The sequence below is a fragment of the Indicator indicator genome, chromosome 36 (assembly GCF_027791375.1).
Source record: "Indicator indicator isolate 239-I01 chromosome 36, UM_Iind_1.1, whole genome shotgun sequence".
Classification (NCBI taxonomy): domain Eukaryota; kingdom Metazoa; phylum Chordata; class Aves; order Piciformes; family Indicatoridae; genus Indicator; species Indicator indicator.
Genome location: NC_072045.1, coordinates 3,147,487 through 3,166,810, shown reverse-complemented (window position 1 = coordinate 3,166,810; position 19,324 = coordinate 3,147,487).

Genomic DNA, 19,324 nt, shown 5'->3' with positions numbered 1-19,324 from the left:
TCCTGCCCACCCGGAGAGGAGGTGAGAAAGGGGAGGGAGGGCGGGGGGGAACCGGAGGAAACCGGGAAAGTTTGATGGCAGCATCAGCGGGGCGGCGGCTGAGCGGAGCCCCCGGAGCTGCACCGGGAGCTGCAGGGGCGGGGAGGGTGTCTGGGAGGTTGGGGGGGCGGGGGGAGGTGGTTGTGGGGTTTTGGGGGGGTGGGAGTTGAGCTGCTCGCTGCTCCCCATCCTGGTGTCCCCGCAGCAGCAAGGCCGGGTCGGGAGGGGGGGACCCAGGGGCTTAAGGGTCCCTGGGAGGGGTTGTGGGGATCGGGGGGGTGCGGGAAGCCACCCCCCGGGAGAAGGAGAGAAATAAAAGAGGAAAAGGGAGGAGGGGGGCAGGATTTGGGCAGGATTTGGCGCTGATGATTTCTTGGGGGAGCAGGAATGGGAGGGAAGCAGCCTGGGCGTTTTGGGGGAGATTCGGCGGAATCCAGGGAATCTCTGCAGCTGCTGCAAACCTGCTGCTTGTAGAGGAGTCCTGCCTGGGAGCGATGCCTGGGAAACGACCCTCGGAATGAGGGGCCAGGGGGGTGGGGGGGGATGCTTGCTAGGTGCCCACCCCTCACCCCCTGCCCTGGGGCTGGATGGGAGAAAGTTTTGGCTGCAGTGGAGGCGATTCCCCCCTCTTGGAGCTGCAGGTCTGCTGGGGGGCGGGGGGACACTGCTCAGAGCCTTGGGACAAAGGAACAAACCAGAGCAGCCTCACCGCGGAGCTGGGGGAATGGGAACCATCCCCCCCCCCAGCCCCCGACCCCAGCACCACCGCCCTCGGGAGGAGTGGGAGCCGTGGGGGTGCTCCACGCCGTGCTGGGAGTGCTGGGGAGCCCTGCCCGCGGCTGTGGGCATTGAGCACGGGGAGGAATGGGCTGGCTGGAGGCAGCTTTGGTGCAGAGCCTCCTGCTAAGCATGAGGAAAAAGAGCTGTTGGCAGCGTGGAAATGGGGGGGAGGATGATGATGGTGATGATGATGGGATTAGGAGCTTCACCCTCCCCTCTCCTGCCATTCCCAGAGAGGTTCTGCTTCCTCCCAGCTCTTATTATCTGCCGTAGATCCACCCAAAAGCAGGGAGGAAGCATTCAGCAGGTTTGGAGCTGCTGGGGAAAACCATTCAGAGCACTTTGTAGCTGCTGGGGAAGCATCACTCCAGTCCCACCCAGTCTGCCCAGCCCCACAAGTGCCTTGGGCTCCCAGCAGAGCTCTGGAGGCCTCCCAACAGTTCAGTTGCTGTCAGCTTGGGGAACGGAGCTGGAGCTGGACAAAACCACTGCAGCCTGCTTAGGAACCTGTTGGTCCCAGTAACACCCAGTCTGGGGCCACCCCAAACCAGCACAGCTCCTTTGTCATTAGCCTGGGTGACTCTGCACACCCCAGGAGTACAACCCCCCTGATGATGATGATGTAATTAACATCTCAGCAGTCCCTTCAGCAGCTCTTTTCACCCCAAATCAAAGCCCCTGGAGGACTTCTCCATCCTTCTGTGTCCCTCCCCCCCTGAGGGTACCCAGAGCCACAACAACCCCCAGGCCCCTGGCAGATGAAGAAATCCTCCTGCTGGTGTTTCCTCACTGGTAAGGAGGGTGCTGGTCCCCCAGGCTGAGGCTGGGAGGTGGCAGAGTGGCCAACAGGGACAGTCCAGGGCTGGTTCTGGTGGTCTCAGGCAGGTTGGTGCATGGGAGGGGAGAGAGGGAAGGTCCTGGCTGGGTGCAGCCTGGTTGTGTCTTGCTGCACCTCCAGGCACAAACTGGCACCCAGGAGGCTCCACCTGGGCAGGAGGAGAAACTTCTTTGGTGTGGGGCTGCTGGAGGCCTGCAGCAAGAGGTTGTGGAGTCTCCTCCTCTGCAGAGCTTCCAACCCCCCCTGGGCATTGTACTCCTGGGCAAGCTGCTGTGGGTGCCCTGCTGGAGCAGGGCTTGGAGTGGGTGAGCTCCAGAGGTCCCTTTCCACCCCTCCACACTGGGTTTGGGCACCACCCATGCTGCAGGCAGGGGTTGGGGAGCAGTGGAGCCCAACTCTGGGATCCAGTCAGCCTCCCAAGTCATATCTCAGGGTGCTGGGAGAGGCTACAGCAGCTTTGCACCAGCTGGCACTGGAAGGGGCACTTCAGAAAGCCCAACAGGATTTGCAGCATGGAGCAGGATCCTGTGAGTGCAGGAGGGCTGTGGCAGCAGACCTGCTTCCTCAGCTCCTTCATGGACACTGCCATGGGGGACAGGAGCTGGGGGCATGCCCTGGCCCCTGGCTCTGGGCTGTCTCCTGTTGCCAGCTGTCAGTGAGCCTCTGAAGTGCCTTCTGAGCAGCTGCTCCTCTGAGGCCAGCAGTGCCAGGCACCAGGAGCTGCTCTGCTTCCACTGCAAAACAGCCTCTCCAAAGTCAAACTGCTGCTGGATCTCCATCTGATACTCCAAAGGGGATCTTAATGGGATTAGGCAGCTCCTTCCCAGCTCCCTCTGCAGGGCTGCAGGGGCTGAAGGCATCAAGAGAGGTGCAGCAGCTGCCAGCTGGGGGGAGGCTGGCAGGGGCTGGGTCCTCCTGGACCGAGGGAAGGAGCATCAGGAGCTGAGGGAGGCTGCTGGGAGGTCTGTGGAAGGAGATGAGGATCAATTCCCTCTGCTGGCACAGGCTGCCCAGGGAGGTGGTGGAGCCCCCAGCCCTGCAGGGGTCCAGGGGATGTCTGGACAGGGCTCCTGGGGTCATGGCTTAGTGGCCAGGGTGGGGCTGGGCTGCTGGTTGGACTGGATGAGCTCCAAAGGCTTCTCCAGCCCAAACCATTCCATGATTCCAGAGGGAGGAGCTGCTACCTGTGGGGATCCAAAGAAGGACCCACAATGGGGCTCTGGAGCAGCCAAACCTCCAGGGCTCAGCACCCCTGGAGGTCCCCATCCTGGCTCTGCTCTCAGCAGTGTCCCTGTGGCTCTGAAAGCCCTTTGTGGGCCCAGGGCTGCCCTTGGTGGGAGAACTTTTCCTCAGCCTTCCTGCTAGGAAGTTTCCAGAGGTTTCTGCCAGTTCACAGAAGTGCTGCAGGGACCCTTTGGACCCCTGGGTGTGGGGGGGCTGGATGGAACCTGTCCAGCAACAGGTGCTGCTGGCTCCCAAACAGTTATCCCTGTGCTGGATCTGCCTTCTCCCAGGTCTGTCTGGAAGACCACTGGGCACACCTTGGACATCCTGAGTGAGGGATTTGTGAGACCACTCTGCAGCTGCCTGGTGGCACAGCTGGGAGGTTTCTGTGGTGTGGGGAGGCAGGATGCTGGTGTGGAGCTGGGACCTGGCTGAGGTGTTGGTCCGGAGGCTGGGAAGCTGCCAGGATCCATCAGGACAGAGGGAGCCATGGATATTGATGGCCTCTCAAGCCCCTGATTGCTCTTCTCCTCCTCTCCTGGCAGGGCTTAGCACTTCTGGGTCTGTCCAAAGCAGACAGCAGGGCAGAACCTCCCCTGGGGAGGACTTCTGCACTATTTGGAAGCAGACTTTGCTGCTTGGACTGCTCAGAGGTGAAGAGCAGGAGGGGTTTGAGCTGAGCTCATTGTGCCCCACAGGAGAGTCCATGGACAGGAAGAGGCAGCCCCTGAGAGCTCCAGACCAGGCAGGACCTGCTTCATGGAGCTCCTCTTCCAGCCTGCTTTGGGCTCTGTAGCACCAAACACCTCTGAGCAGGAGGCTGTGGAGCAAAAGCAAACCAAGCTCTGCTCCCACCCTCCAGGGGTGTCTCAGGCAGGATCCCTGGCAGAAGGGAGATGCTTGGGGTGCTGCTGCTCTGTAGAGAGGGTGCAGTCAGCTTCTTGCAGCCTCACCTGGAGGGGTTTGGGGTTGGAGAAGCCCTTCCAGAGCCTCCAACCCAACCATTCCCTAACTCTGCCCAGGCTGGGGCTGAACCATGGCCCTCAGCACCACAACTCTGTAGCTTTGAAACCCCTCCAGGGATGGGGATTCAGCCCCCTCCCTGGGCAGCCTGTGCCAGGCCGTGCTGGGCAGAGCCTGGCCTGCCTGTGGGAGGCTGGGAGGTGTTGCCCACGCACTCTCAGGCTGGCATCTGCCACGGGTACCTGCACACCTCCGTGCCAGCTTTGCCAGGGAGAAGCACACAAGCACCAGGACCTGGCTCTCCCCATCTGGCCTCCAGGCTGGAGGTGCTGGAGGTGCCAACTCTGCTGTGATGCTCCTCCTGGGCGTGGGCTGAGCTGATCTCATCCTCAGGAGCAGCCTCCAGGCAGAGCCCTGCTTGGGGAGGAGCACACTGGGGTCAGGCTCAGGAGTGTGGAGCTCCCTGGAGTGAGTGCAGGGGCTGGGGGTCAGCAGCCCCTCCTAGCTCCAAGTTCCTGGAGGATTGTCTCCCCCTGGGATGGGAGGAGGTTGCTGAGGCAGTGGTACCATGGCACCCGGGTGCCACCATGGGGCTCATCTCCAGGGGCATTCTGTATTCTGGCTGGCACCTGGCAGCAGGAGCCCTTGGCCAGCTGGACCTGCTGGGGCACAGCCAAGCTCTGGCAGCATCTCAGGGAGGGCATCTGTGGCTGCAGTGCATGGGGAGTGCTCCTCAGCTTGGGAGGGCTCAGGCAGTGCAGAGAGGAGCTCTGAGGACCCTCCTTGGTGCAGCCAGGCTGCATTGCAGCTTTGGGAGGTTAATTGTGTGCTAAGGAGGGGATTAAGGCCTGGAAGGGTGCTGCTGGGCAGCTTCTGCTCTCCTCTTCCAAGGGCTTTGTAGTCTTCTCCCTCCTTTGTAGTCTCTCTCTCTCCTCTCCTTTCCCTCCCTCGTCCCTGGCCTCTTCCTGGAGTAGCCCTTTGGGTTTCCCTCCCCCCACTGGGATCCAGACTGGGCTGGAGGAGCTTTAAAGCCCCCTCCTGACCTCCTCGTTGCAGGTCAGGAGTGCGTGGCACACAACCAGGGCTTGGGAGGTGTTTTGGCTCCTCCAACAAACCCCCTGGGGAGGTGGCTGAGAGCTGCTGCCTTGGGCAGAGCTGCCCCAGCAGGCACCTACCTGCCAGCTTGCTGGGGCTGGTGCCAGGGGTGGTGGAGACTCAGGAGCTGTGTGGGGGACACAGAGAGCAGAGCTGAGGTGACCAGAGGGGAGAGAACCTCATCCCCAGCAGCCAAGGGCAGCCTGGTCCTTCCTTGGAGGTGCCAGGGCTAGAGCCCATCTCTAGGTCAGGATTCTCTGTCCCAGAGGACTGGGACCAGGCACCCTCCCTGCTGTGCCAGCCTGCTTCCAGGAATGCTCATGGGGCTGGAATTCTGGGCTGCCACCCGGGGAGAAAGCAAATCAAGCAGCAATGACAGGCACTTGGCATGGGGGTGGCACAGAGTGTCCTGGCACAAGGGGCAGGCCCAGCACTGCTCTCTGAGCTTGGATGGCTGGCACAGGGCCAGAGCCTGCCCTGTGGGCACCCAAGTAGCTGCAGCTTGAAGCTGGTGGGTGGAGGGGGCATGAGAGTCTGCTGGGGAAGGGTCTGGAGGAGAGGGCTGGGGGAGGAGCAGCTGAGGGATTGCTCAGCCTGGAGAGGAGGAGGAGGAGGCTGAGAGGAGACCTCACTGCTCTCTACAGCTCCCTGAAAGGAGCCTGGAGCTGGGTGGGGGTTGGGCTCTTCTCCCTAGGTGAGATCAGGTGAGACAAAGGCCTGGAGCTGTGCCAGGGGAGGGTTAGGTTGGAGATGAGGAACAACCTCTGTGCTGCAAGAGTGGGCAGGGACTGGCACAGGAGGTGGTGGAGTCCCCAGCCCTGGAGGTGTGCAAGAAATGGCTCTTGGGGCCATGGTTTGGTGGCCGTGGTGGGGCTGGAGGATCTTAGAGGTTTTCAGCAGCAAGGTGCTGGGCTGCCATGAGCACTAAACAGCCCTCAGGCAAGGCAGGAGGCTGTCCTCTGCCACCATGCCAGCACAGATGCCATGGAGTCACAGACTGGAGGTGGTTCTGACCCTGGGGCAGCTTTGGCTGCAGCCTGGGGCTGGCTCAGTGGGACCTGCTCAAGCTCTCCCTGTGACCCAGGCCAGTGCTGTGCCTGTAGCAGGTTCCTGGCAGGCAGCTGCCATCTGTGTCCACCTCCCAGCACATCCCCAGAGCAGCCTCTGGCTCTGCTTGGGCTCCAGAAGTTCAACCACCTGACAGCAGCCCCCTTGACCCCCAGCTGCTTTGCCTGCTCAGCTGCCTTGCTGCTGGCTGGGGCACCAGCCGGGGGGCAGCAGGACCTCAGGTGCTGGGAGCCGGTGGCAGAAGTGAGATTGGATCAGCAGCTGCCCCGAGGGAGGCAGAGGTGGGCCGGGGGGGGCTCCTGCAGCCCTGCTGCTGGTAGCTAACATCACTTTGAGTCAGGAGCAGCCTGCTCCAGGCATGGGAACAGCATCGATTTCCAGGAGCTGGAGGGGCCTGGCCCTGCAATCGATCTGCATTTTTATCAGCTCATCTCAGCTGACGGGAGAGGCTTTGACACTGCTCTGCTGCTGGGGAGGAGGAGGAGCTCTGCTCTGGGCTTGCTGCTGCTGGTTGCCTCAGGTCTTCTGCTTGGTCCTGCAATGTCATGCACCTGCCAGGATTGTCCCTCTGGGGTTGTGTTCCCCCCCCTGATTGCAGGCTGGATGAGCTCTAAAAGTCCCTCCCAGCCCAAGGGTCCCTTCCCAAGCTCAGCCACTCTGTGCTCTTCCTCTTGGGGTGTCCCACATCCCCCAGACCTGAGCAATGTGCTCTCAGCCTGGAGACAGGAGGGAGCAGGGAGCCTTGGAAGAGATTTTCTTTTTTTTTTTTTTCCTGGTTCCTTGTCTGTGGTGCCTCCTCCTGCAGATCCCTCTGAGCTCCCAAGGCTGCTCCCACCCTGCTGGAGAGAGCAGCAGGGCTCGGGGGGTTAAGGAGGGGCAGGGGGGTTGGAGCTGCTGAGCAGAGCAGGGCAGTGAAGGCTTTGCCACACATCAGGCTGTTAGGAAGGGATCAATTGTCCTCTGCCTCTGCTGGGACACCAGGGGGAGGGAGCAGCTTAATTTGGAGCTAATGAGATTTAGGTTAGGTAGGAGGAGATGTGGAGGGGGGCACAGGAGCTGCTGGGAGGATCCCCTTCAGCTGCAGGCCAACAGAGCAAGGCACAGCCTGGAGCATCCTTGGAGCTCCTCCAGGGCTGGGCAGGTGGATCTTGGAGATTCAGTGATTCATGGAATGGGTTGGGCTGGGAGGGACCTTTGAGATCATCCAGTGCCAGCCACCACCTGCCATGGGCAGAGGGAGAGGGGAGGGAGGGAGAGGGGAGGGAGAGAGGGGAGGGGAGAGAGGGAGGGAGAGAGGGGAGGGAGAGAGGAAGGGGGGAGAGAGAGAGGAGAGGAGGGGGAGAGGGAAGAGAGAGGAGGGGGAGAGGGGGGGAGAGAGAGGAGGGAGAGATAGGCGGGACGCTCGCGGAGGTGGGCGCGCGCGGAGTGAGCGCGCGTCCGGGGAGCGAGGAGGGGGAGCAGTGTGCGGGCGTGCGCGGGGGGGCGTAGCTGTGTGCCGGGCGCTGCGGACGGGTGCTGCGTGTCGGTTGAGCGCGTGCGGGGCTCGGTACCGGTCTCGCGGCGGGGGATCGGGGCGGTGCAGAGCGGCGTAGGAGCGTGGTCACGGGCTCTGCCGGCGTTGGAGCTGGGTCGTGTCGCCTGCGTGGTTCTCGGGGTGCAGGTCGACGCGGACGGTGGCGCGGGTTTGTTTGTCGCGCGTCGTTTTACTCTGTGCGTTCTTGCGCTCTTGCTTTTTCGCTGGTCGTCTCTCTTTGTCGTGCCGCTGCGTTGGGTCGCTGTTTGCTTTCTCTCGGCTTTTGCCTTTTTGTCTGCCGTTCGGCCTGTCTTATGTAGCGCGTTTCTGATATCTCTCTCCTGATGTCGGCACACCCTGCCCCTTTGCTTCCGACGCGGCTTTGTCGCTTGTTTCTTTATGCCTCTCTCTGGTCTTTCTCTCCTTGATGTTGGACTCTGTACGTTGTTTTTCGCCTCCTCTGTTCTTTCGGCGCTGCTATTTTTGTCTCTCGGGATGCTTTAGATCTTACCTCCCCTGCCCTGTTCTGTCTCTCTTCGTTGTGCGTCTTTGGCTGTGTGCTCTCTTGATCTTTGCGCGTTTGTGTTGGCGGGTCGTTAGTGGCTGGGTCGTTTCTCTCGTTCTGTTCTTCTCTGTCGCTGGCCGCTGGCTTTTTTCCTCGTTGCTTGTTGTTCGCTGGTTGCCGTGCTCTCTTCCTTGGTGCTACTTTTCTTTCTCTTCCGGTTCTTTCTCGTCGTTCGTGTTGGCTACTTGTGTTGGCTTGTTTTCTACTGTTGTGTCTGTCCTTTCACCGAGGTGACCATTATTTCCGCTGCGTGCGGTTGTGCGGTCGTGGTTGCCGTCGCGCTGCTTCACGTTGCTTTCTGCTTGTCCTTCTCTCTCTTCTTTTTCTCTTTGCCGTTCTCTGCAGTCTTTCTCGGGCCTTCCTGTACTTCGGGCGCGGCTTCTCGTGGTTTCATCGACGTCATCGCACCTCGCTTACGTGCTAGTTCTCCCGCCTTTCGTTCATGTTTCCTCACTTTTTCTCCGTCTGCTACCTTTGCTGTTTTCAGCGTGTCACCAGACTTGGTGCTCTGTCCCGTTTCTTGTTTTGCTCTAGTCCATCATTTGCACTGGACCTCCTTCTCATCTTCTATGTGTTCTGCGCACGCGGCAACAGTGGCACTTTCGCTCAGTACTCGTGTTTTCTCGTGTTTGGTTGGGTGTTTGTTTTTTCACTGTTTCGTGTCTCGCTTCTTTTGTCTCTATAGGATACGGTTTTCTTGTTCGGTGCGTTTTCTCTGTTGGTATTCCTTTTCTTCTCCGCTGGGCTGCATATGTCGGCTTCCGGAGTCGGTCTTCGCGGGGCCTGGGACCTGTTCTTACTCTTTTTCTGTTCTTGTCCTCCTCGCCCTTTTTCTGTCGTGCTAGGCTCCTTCTTGCGTTTTCCTTTTCTCTGGCGTGATTCTTTGCGGGGCCGTCGTTGCCTTTCGTCTCTGGGTGGCGTCGGAGTCTGGCCTCCGGTGGCTTGCGCCTACCCCCCCTGGCGTGTGGCTTTCGTTTCCCGTGGTTCGTCTCTCAAGTTTCTTGTTCTTCTCCTTTCTTCTCGCGTTCCTTTCGGCGCTTTGTCTTCTCCCAATGCTGGCTGCCGCGCTCTTCACCCTCCCCCCTTCCCAGGCCTCTCAGGGGCTCTCCCTGCCTGCCCCGAGCCCTTTGGCCGCCGCCCTGACCCTCTGGCGCACCCTCTGCCCAATCTCTGCTGCTCCCTCAATATACACTTCCCACTTGGCGCCTTCACCTCCGCCACCAGGGGTTTTTTGGTTGATGGCTTCCGCAACAGTGTTCTCAGGATCAGATCGGACCCCCCTTCCTGCTCAATCAATACACCCCACCAGCCGTGTGACAACTTCATACGCGCCCCCCGAAGGGCTTACAGCTGACGCGGTGGCGATTAACTCCGAAATTGCTCCTTTCCTTTTGTACTCTATTTTTTACTACAACCCATCAACTTACTAACTTTGTGTCTCTTCTCTCGCTTCTTCGTCGCTCAAAACAGTATAGACAAATAAAATACAATATAAAACCTAAAAGAAAAAAAATTAAAAAAAAAATAAATTAAAATGAAAAAATAATAATCGTAATAATTAAATAATGATTATCTTAATATTATAAATTATAATACAATTGGCCCCCTGTGTCCACCACAGGCCCCTGCACCCCGTCCCAGGCCGTGCTGCAGAGCTCCCTCCTTTCTCTCCAGCCCCCTCGCATCATCAGCACAACACACACACCAAAAATCCAAAACGAAGCTCCTCCTCTGGGTTCAAGCTGGCAGGGGCTTGGGCATCGCTGAGCTTTTCCTTCTCTTTCTGTGAGCTCTTCCCTCTCCCAAGCTTCCTGAGGTTTGGGGGGAGGGAGTGTAGGGGGGCGGAGGGGGGGGGGTGGGGGGCGAGGCGGGGGGGTGAGGGGGGTAGGGCGGGGGGGGGGGCGTGGGGGGCGGGGGAGGAAGGGGGGCCTCCTCGCCCCCACCCACGCCTATCCACTCTTGCCCCGCCCCCAACGCCCTGCCACCCAGTGGGATCTGTGACGGACAAGAAAGGAAAACCCCCCCCGGCCCCCAACCGCCCGCCATGGACCTCCTGCGAGTCCCACATCCCACTGTCCCTTGAAACCCCCTGCCTCCCTACCACAGGCATGCTATATGGGCATGGCCGGGACCTATTAGGCAGGTCCACCCAAGTTCCAAGAGCCCTCTGCTCCTGCCATCATCCCCTGAGCTCCTCTGGATGGTGGATCCACCTCCCCTTGGTCCTGCCCTGCTCAGAGCGCAGCATCTGTGGCACAGCTTTAGTGCTGCTGCTCCAGAGCTGACCTCGCTTCCTCTTTCCTGGTCATGAATCCCGTCTTGCCCCAATGGGCCAAGGGGCACCCTTTGGAATAGGGAGCCTTCTTCCCCTTCCCCACCTTCCTTCCCCTTCCCCCTTCCCCCTTCCCCTTCCGCCCCTTCCCCTTCCCCCCTCACGACCCCCCCTCTCTTCCCCCCCCCCTCTTCCCCCCCTCTACTCTTCCCCCCCCCCTCTTCCTCCCTTTCCCCCCCCCCCCCCTCACCTCCTCCCAACTCCTCCGCCCTCTCCTCCCCCTACACCCCCTCTTTTCCCCCTGCTGCTGTAGGCTTTTGTGGCTTGCAGCCTGAGGCCTGGCACCCGTGCCCCCATCTGCCATGCTCTGGAGCTGGTGGCAAGTCCCAAGCTGGGCTATCCCTCTAGAGAGCTCCTGGCAGGATTTTGGGCTCTGCTTGTGCCAGGTCTGGGTCCTGAGGAGAGGACACTGCACCACCTGCAGGGCAGTGGCAGGGACCTTCCCTGCCAGCTTGCTCATCAGGTGTTTTTAATTATGGAGCTCCTCAGCCTGATTGTGTCCCCCTGGTCCCTGCCCTGCTGAGGTTGTGTAGCTGCTGCTCCTGCTCTGCCACCCTGGCTCCTCTCCAAGCCCTCTCTGCTGTGCAGATGGAGCCTGCACAGGGGAGCCTCACCCAAGGGTCCAGGCAGTTTGGGATGCTCCTAACCACCTGGGAGGAGAGCTGGAGACACCAGTGAGGATCCCGACTGGCCATGCGGGGACAGCTTCTGTGTCCCCATGGTGGCAGTGCAGGGTGGAACCTGTGCCTGTGTGCAGCTCTTCTGTGTGAACCTCAGGAGGCTCCAATGAGGCCCCAGGGCAAGGTTGGGATATCCACAGAGGATGGGGGATGAGCAGGGCCTGGAGAGCAGCCCTGGGGTTCAGAAGGACTTAGGGGCTGCTCGGGGGGGTGAGAAAGCCTAGAGATGAGTTGGCACTGAGTGCTGCCAAGTCCCGAGCCAGCCATGCCCCTTGGGCTGATCTCTGGCAGCAGAGGCAGGGAGGGGGGATTCTGCTGAGACCCTCCCTGCAGTGCTGGGGCAGCTCTGGGGGTCCTTCAAGCACAGCACCGACAGGCACCTGGTGGATGGAGACCACCAGAGGAGGCCACAGCAGTGCTGGGAGGCTGCCCCAGGGAGGGTGTGTGGTAGTCGCCTCCTCTGCAGAGCTTCCATCCCCCTGGGCACTGTGCTCCTGGGCAAGCTGTTGGCGGGTGCCCTGCTGGAGGCAGGGGGGGTTGGACTGGGTGGTCTCCAGATAGGGTCCCTTCCCACCCTGACCATGCTGGGATCTGATGGTTCTGTATTTGCTGTTCTCCAGAACAAGGGGGAGAGCAGAAATCAGTCAGTTGCCTGTGGGCATCTGCCCTGCCTGAAAACCAAGCCATGCCTGAGCCACCCTCAGCACCTGCTCCTCCAAGAGGAGCCACAAGCAGCCAGGGTTCCGGACCCAGCCCTGCTGATTCTTCCAGGGCCTGCCTAGGGTCTCAGAGTGATGCTCAGCTTCACCAAGCTGTTTCCCCCCTGGCCCACTGCCTTGCCTGTTCTCTCTTTGTGCCTTGGGCATCCTCTGCTCTGACCCCTTGGCTGCAGGCTCAGCCTCCCAGGGCAGCTAGGTGAGGGCTGGAGCCCTTGCCTCCCTCTGGAGCCCAACCAGCCCACGAGGAGCTCTGTGCCTGCCCCAGCCCAGCAGCTCCACCTCCCTGGTGCCTTCTTGGTACCGCTGAAGCAAATTAGGGCAGCAGCTTCCCTTCCCCTTGTCCCTGAGCACAGAATCACAACAGGTGGGAGAAGAACCTTCAAGGGGGATGTGCGGCCACCCCTGAAGTGCAAACGCCTCGGCACCTATCGCTCTCCTGTTGGAGTGCCAGAGTGGAGGACAATGGCACGAGCTGGAGCGGGCCCAAAAGTGCTACAGGGCCTGGTGCTCTGCCGCCCAACAAAGCCCAGCGGGTTGGGGCGCTCCTTGCCCCATGCGCTCAGGGCGGCAGAGGGATGCCAGGCAGGGGGACAAGCCATGCTGGCTGAGCCTTGGGGGGAAGCCTCCTGAGCTGGTGGGAGCGTTTCCTGTCCATGGGCGGGGGCCTTGTTGGGAGCAGGTTGGGTCTTGAAAAGGTCCCTTCCCAAACCCAACCCCTCCAGCATTCCCATTAGTGCTCTGCTAGCATCCTTGGGCTGAGCACAGGTAGATTCAAAGCTCTCCTTACACGTACGTTGGTCACCATCCTGCTGGCTCAGCCCCGCCTCTTAAACGATGCCTGAAAACCCCTGGGCCATTCAGGCCGGTGCAGCCCCTCCAGGATCCATTGTAATACAGGCAACCCTCCTTGCTCCTGAATACTTCCTCAGACAAACCTGGGTGATGATGCAAAAAAGGGGGGGGGCAGCGCACAGCGACCCTCAGGGAATGCGGTGGCCCCAACACCACCCACCCCCCCCCCGCGGGGGAGGTGGCGAGCTCCCCCCACCCCGAGCTCTGCTCCTGCCCCCAGGGCAAGGCTGGGATGGGGGGGGGGGTGGGATGAGAGACCGGTGGGCACGGGCTTGCTGCCCCTACTCTGAGCCCCGGAGCTGTAGCCCCGAGGAGACTGTTGGCTCAGGCCCATTGTCAGGTCTGGGGTGGAGACCACCAGCACCAGCCGGGTGGCAGAAAGGGAGCTGCTCCATCCCCTGGGTGGTGGTGGCACTGCAGCTCAGTGGTGGGATTCTGGGTGCCATGGCAACCTGTGCCGGGGTCAGCCCTGCTGGCAGGAGGCTGCCAGAGGGAGGGCACTGGGAGGAGCTGGGGGGAGGTGCACGGCATGGACTGATCATCAGCCGCCCTGGTAGGAGTATGGAAAAAGCCCCACAGGCGCACCCCCCGTCCCACCAGCAACCCAACCCCGACCACACTGCCCTAGGTGCCAGGCCACAGGGTTTCCTTAAGCCACACGGCGGCCACCCAACACCTCCAGAGGGCTGGGAGACCTCCACCAACGCCTCGGTCGCCCCGGTGGGCAAGCCTGTGCCCAATCCCCCCTGAAGACCCACGCAGTAAAAGGATGGCCGGGTATTCTGGCACAAACTGCCATGTTCCCGAGTCTAAAACTGGCCCAAGCACCTGGTGACTCCACCGCACCCATTATTGGGTGAGGGATGCAGAGAGGAACCTCAACGCGCTCCATAACCCGAGCGGCAAAAGCCCTGCCCAGGCATAGCGGGCTCTGCCAGAGGTGGCCCTTTGGGCTTCCTGCAAACAACTGCTGTGGCTGAAAACATCTCCTTCCCCGTTCCCCTCACAAGCATGGGGGGGCCGGGTGCTGTCGCAGAGTGCCCTGCTTGGCGCCACCTACCGCCGGGGCGGGGCTTGGACACATCGGGCCGCCCCAGGGTCCTAGGGCAGGACAAGCTGCTGGGGGGGAGAGGGTAGAGCAGCATGGCGAGGAGACTGAATAGGGAGCAAGAGCTGGGTGGGGCGGTTGTTTTCCCCCACCACAAGCTCCTCCCTGGCAGGGGGGAGTGGGGGGAGGGGGGGGGGGGGGGGGGGGGGGGGGGGGGGGGGGGGGGGGGGGGTGGGGGGGGGGGGGGGGGGGGGGGGGGGGGGGGGGGGGGGGGGGGGGGGGGGGGGGGGGGGGGGGGGGGGGGGGGGGGGGGGGGGGGGGGGGTGTGGGGGGGGAGGGGGGGGGGGGGGGGGGGGGGGGGGGGGGGGGGGGGGTGGGGGGGGGGGGGGGTGTGTGGGTCCTGATGGGGAGGGGGGGGGGCTGCGGGAGGGTCCTCCTCCGTCTCTCTGTGCCTGGAGGAAGTCGAGCTCTCTGCTTTGAGTCAGGATGCAAGCCAGAAAGTAGGAAAGAGGGGAGCACAGGCTGCCAGAGCTTGAGCCATCAGCACCAGCCAGCTTTGCAAGCACTCTTCCAGATGGCCCCGGGGAGGCCCAACTTGGCTGAGATCCTGACCTCCAGAAGCTGAGAACTGCATCTTGGTTTCACCCCCACCCAGCTACTCAAGAGCATACCACACCAGGGCCTGAAACTACTCCTCCTCGGCCTGGGGCTGGGTGACCCTCCCTGCTCCTTCCCCCCCTTGGGCCAAGACACTATCTTGTTACCCCAGTCAGGCCCCACCAGCGAACCAGCCAGAGCTTGGCCCAAACCGCCTGGAGAAGGTTGCTCCTTCCCCTGGGGTGCTGCTCATGGCTGGGTGAAAGGGCTGCTCTTTGGCAGGAGCAAGGGTGGTCCCTGGGAGCTGCTGGAGCCTGTGGTCCACACACCCTGCGGAGGGCCCGAGAGGTTTGGGAGGCAGCAAGGGTCCCCTGAGCAGCTCTCCAGCCAAGCACAGGGTGGGAGGCAGAGCTAGGTTTACTGCTCACTCCCTGAGGGTTTTCCATCTGTCCTTGCTGGGGATGGGCAGCCCCAGCCCTGGGCTGAACACTTTGCCCCAGGTTCCTCATCCCTGCTCCCTCGGGGTTCAGCAGGGAATGGATGCTGGAGCTCGGGGGAAGCTTTGGTAGGATCTTCTTGGGCACAGAAAGATTACAGTAGGAAAAGTCCTTGAGGCCACAATCCAGACCACCCATATCTCTGCCTCTAACCAAGGCCCCTGGGGCTAAGCCTTGCGCCCTCAGCAACCCACACCTCTGTGCCTGGAGAGAGCAGCCTGAGGGACCCTGAGGCTGTCCGCAATAGGCGGCGTGTGGAAGGGGGGGATGGGGGGGGCTCCCCTCACTGCTCTCTACAGCTCCCCCTTGAAAGGGAGGACTGGAGCCAGCTGGGGCTTGGGCTCTGCTTGCCCCCAAGGAAACAAGTGGGGCCAGGATGAGAGGAAACAGCCACCAAGTTGCCCCAGGGGCAGGTTTAAGTGTTGGCCATGAGGAAACAATTCTTTCCCACCCCCAGAAGGGTTGGCCCAGGGCCTGGCCCAGGCTGCCCAGGGCAGTGGTGGAGTCTCCATCCCTCATAAAGGGTTTCAGAGCTCTGGGGATGTGGTGGCTGCGAGGGCCAATAGGCTTGTGGAGCCACATGAGCAGTAGCTGGGGTAAGGTTGGACTCAATGGTCTTTGAAGGTCTCTTCCTACCACAACAATATCATGGGTTTCTAAGGTGGTCCAGGGGAGGTGTCCCTGCCACATGGCAGGCGGGAACAATTCAAACTAGAAAATCTACGCCGGTCCCTTCCAACCCAACCCACCCCATGAACTCTGGATTTCAAGCAGGAAACTGGGAGTAAGCTGAGGAACCTCAGCAGAGACCTCCACGGGATCTAAATTCAGAATTCAAGCTCTATCTGCGTCCCTGGCCTGGCCATGGGGGGGATACAGGCGGTCCCTTGATCCTGGCACACCACCACTCCTTACCAAGCAGCTCTCCTCCATTAACAGGCAGAAACAGAGAGAATTAAAATAATACAGCAAACCGCCTCTGAAGTAATTAAATGGTCTTGTCAAAGGCAAGAATAATTCCGGGCTCTGAAAATCCCAGCAAAAAATCCCTCCCCTGACCCCTGGCAAGGCAGCTCTGAGAGAGCTGTTCCACCCCACCAGCACAGGCTGGAGTCAGAAGGGGCCAGTCCACTTCATGAGGCACTCTGACCAGGGTCAGGCCGGCTGAGCCTGCCTCCTGGCCCCTCTCCCCCCCATCCTGCCTAGTGAGGCACCTGTGTGGGGCTACAGCCTGGTGTCACCCAGGGCAGCGGAAAGCGTCCCCATGGTGCCATACCCAGCCAAGGTTTCCTGCCGGCCACCTGAACAGGACTGCCACATGGATGTGGGTGGTGGGGACGAAGTGGAGCTGCCGAAAGGGCGAGGTTGGTGACCCAGGCCCGGCGAAGGAAGGAGGATAAACGGCGGCTCCCTGTGAGAGAGCGTGAGCTGGCGGCCCCGAGTCGGTGTGGAGTACGACTCCAGCCCTTTCAGGGGAGAAGCGCCGCAGCCGTGTGGCGAGCTGATGCGGGTGCAGCCGCCTGCCGGGGCGAGGGAGCTGCGGGCGCCGCCCATTTGCACTCCACTCCAGCCCCCACGTTCCATCCCGGGGGTAGGCGGGATACGCGGATCTGCCTGCCAGCAGTCCCGAACGGCGGCCACCACACAGGCCACTCTGCCCTCTGTCCGCCCTCACTGACCATACCACCAGGCGCCTGGAGGTGAGCAAATGCGGTCCACTCAGCTCTCCCCCGCCGCAAGAGACGGGCTCAGACGGCTGCACTGGGTTCATTTTTCCAGGAAAGGGAGCTGGCGAATTGAGCCACCAGCCCTGCCATGGGCAAGAGTCACAAGGGGAGTTGAGGGAGAGGGGGGATTGTAGCCCCTTCCAACCTGGCTCCTCACGTGGACCTTGGCAGGCTGGCTGCGCAGCACAGCTCAGGGCCCGGTGCCCTTTGGACGCAGGGGCAGAGGCCTGAGGCAGAAGCTCTGACCCTGAGGGTTACCCGCCCCAGCGCGCGTTTGGCTCAGCATGGCGAAGAGCTCCCACCGGCATCTTCTCAGTCCAACAACCAACCCCAGGCCCCCCACGCCATGGCCACAAACCATAGGCCCCGAGCAACTTCCCTGGCACAGGGCCCCACACCCAGCAGGGATGGGGACTCCACCACCTCCCTGGGCAGCCTGTGCCAGTCCCTGACCACTCTTGCAGCAAAAAAAATTGTTCCTCTCCTCTCCACCCAAGCTCCCTCCCCCTGGCCAACAAACACTTCCAGGGCCAATTTTCCCTCTCCTCTATCATGGCCCCCTGGATCCTAGGGGAGAAGAGAGACCCAACCCCCCACCTCACTCCTACCAACCTACCCCTCTCAGGGAGTGCTGGAGTCTCCTCTCTGGAGTCCCCATTCCAAACCCTGCTCTGGATTTGCCATCTCCTGCTCGGCTGGAGTGCCGACGACACAAGCGCCCTCCAAGATCAGGCCAGCCAGGGGGTTGATAAGGTTTCTTCAGCTGATCTGCCAGATGGTTTGTTCCGCATTTCAACCCTCGGCCCTGTGACCCCCTGCCAGATGAGCCCAGACGCTGGCTTTACCCAGTGCAGGCCTCCATCCATTCTTTCCTCCGCTTTTTACGACAGCCCCCAGTCCCTCTCAGGCTGCTTCTCCTACGGGCCCCTGCAGGACTTGTCCTCCTATCCTTCTGGGAGCTGGTCTGGGCTAAGCAGCAATTGCCCAGCTGGGTGCAGCCGTCCCAAGAAGCCAGAAAGTTAATTAATTCCTCATCAATTTGCCTTGTGGGTCAGGTAAATTCCAACCTTCTCAGCCGCACCAACCTGCATGGAGCCGAGAGGAGCCTTGTATGGGCAATCATGTTTTTGCCTATCGCAAGTGAAGCTGTAGCCTTTGCATGAGGTTGTCCTCCCGGCCCAGGAAGAGGGTCATTGCATGCCACGCCGGGGGCTCGGGGGGGTGGCGGGGCCAGTGTCAGACCACTGCAGCAGCATGACAAAAAATCACATTTGTCAGCACTAAAAAGAAAAAAAATTCCAATGAGCCTTAGATCACTGCACTCTTGAGGTTTGTTGCATCCCCTAGCGTGAGTAGAAAGCACTGCTCTACCCTCCTTTTGAAAGTGCTTGGAATTCTAGCTCCAAGCTCAACAGGACCCCTGAGGGGGCTGGTAGTTGGGTCCAGAGACAGGGCAACCCAGAGCTGGGGAAGAGGGCTCTGCGAAACAGAGCTGGGGAGGAGCAGCGTAAGGATTGTGTCATCAGGGAAGAAGGCGGGAGGCGTGACCGCGGCGAGACCCACTCGTGCCTCGTCCTACAGCTCCCTGAGATGAGGCCTGGAGCCAGGGGGGTTGGGCCTCTTCTCCCAAGGAACAGGTGACTGGAGAGCAGTGCAATGACCTCAGGACGGCAGCACCAGGGGAGGGGTAGGTGTGGAGATCAGGAATAAATGTACCCTCAGCAAAAGGGTGCTACGCTGCCCAGGCCAGTGGTGTAGTCCCCATCCGCGGAGGGGTTTCAAAGCGGTGTTGCCATGAGGAGCTGAGGGCCATGGTCCAAGCAGCTCGTGCACAAAGGAGATGCTGAGGTTACGGCTGGAGGTGGGGCTGATCTGCTGCTCTTTAACCTCACCGCCCAGGTGATCCCCATATGAATGAGTCTGCAGCTCTTCTCCAGCCAAGGAGATTCCGTGAGAGACTGCAAGCTCTTTGTCTCCAGCCGCGCGCTTTCCCATGCATGGATCTGCAGCTCTTCCTCCAGCCAGGTCATTCCATGAATGATCTGGCAGCTCTTCTCCAGCCGAGGAGATTTCCATGAATGGATCTGCCAGCTCTTCTCCAGCCAGGTGATCCCATGATATGATCTTGCCAGCTCTTCTCCAGCCAGGATATTCCATGAGATGATCTGCAGCTCTTCTCCAGCCAGGAGATGTCCATGAATGATCGCAGCTCTTCTCCAGCCAGGGTCATTCCAGGAATGATCTGCAGCCATCTTCTCCAGCCAGGGTCATTCCATGGAATGATTGATAGCTCTTCTCCAGCCTAGGAGATTCCATGAATGATCTGGCAGCTCTTCTCCAGCAGGATGATTCCATGGAATGATCTGCAAGCTCTCTTTCTCCAGGCCAGGAGATTCCATGAATGATCTGCAGCTCTTCTCCAGCCAGGTCATTCCATGAATGATCTGTAGCTCTTCTCCAGCCCAGGAGATTCCCATGAATGATCTGCCAGCTTCTCTTCTCCACGCCAGGATGATCGCCATGAATGATCTGTAACTCTTCTCCAGCAGGAGATTCCATGAATGATCTGACAGCTCTTCTCCAGCCCCAGGAAGATTCCGAATGAATGATCTGCAGCTCTTCTCCAGCCAGATCATTCAATCCATGAATGCTAACTGGTAACTTCTTCCTTCCAGCCAGGGATATTCCAGCCCATTGAATGTCTGCAGCTAGGCAGCTCTTCTCCAGCCAAAGGAGATTCCATGACGTGATCGCCAGCTCTTCTCCAGCCAGATCATCCATGAAGGC